Below are 730 nucleotides of genomic sequence, written 5' to 3' on the forward strand. Positions count from 1 at the left end.
AAGTCCTCGGATCATCAAATTATAAGTGCAACTGTCCGGATGCTTTCCATTCTCCTGAATTTCTCCGTGCAAGTTTGAGGCTTCATCAATGAAGCCTTCTCCAAGTAGTCCATCAATCATACTATTATATGTCCACAAGTTAGTTGTAGGCCTATGGATGATAATTGCGAAAATAGATCCTTTGCAGCTACCAAATTTTAAGCTTTACACATCCCTCTAATGAGGATAGTGTAGATCACAATATCGAGCTGTAACTTCTTCTCTTCCATATTTCAAAATAATAAGACTGCCTCTTCAAGTCATCCATTGTTGCATAAGCTATTGAGTAAACTACCATACGTTTGAATATTTGGAAGCATACCATAATCTTGCATCTTGGAAAGTAGCTCCTGAGCATCCAGAACTCGCCCATCTCTACACAGACCATCAATAAGACAACTGTAAGTGACAACATTTGGAATTAATCCCTTAGATCTCATTTCTTCAAACAATCCAAGGGCCACGTCCATCCACTCATTCTTGCAATATCCATTAATCAAAATGTTATGACTATGCAGATCAGCTTCACAACCCTTGGCAATCATCATATCAAATACTTTCCTTGCCTCATCCATTTTTCCTCTCAAGCAATAACCGTCCACAAGCGTATTATATGTTACCACATTAGGTTTGATGCCTCTCTTTACCATAATATCCAACATACGTTGTGCATCTGTAGCCATGCCCTCTT

The 730-nt window shown here is 38.8% G+C and overlaps 1 pseudogene; it reads right to left on the minus strand.

Annotated features, from left to right (window-relative positions):
* Positions 1 to 9: 9 nt before the first annotated feature.
* On the minus strand, positions 10 to 725 carry LOC112094855 (annotated as a pseudogene).
* Between the last annotated feature and the right edge of the window lie 5 nt (positions 726 to 730).

This window comes from Morus notabilis, unplaced genomic scaffold (genome assembly GCF_000414095.1).
Source record: "Morus notabilis unplaced genomic scaffold, ASM41409v2 C11298487, whole genome shotgun sequence".
NCBI classification, from domain to species: Eukaryota; Viridiplantae; Streptophyta; class Magnoliopsida; order Rosales; family Moraceae; genus Morus; species Morus notabilis.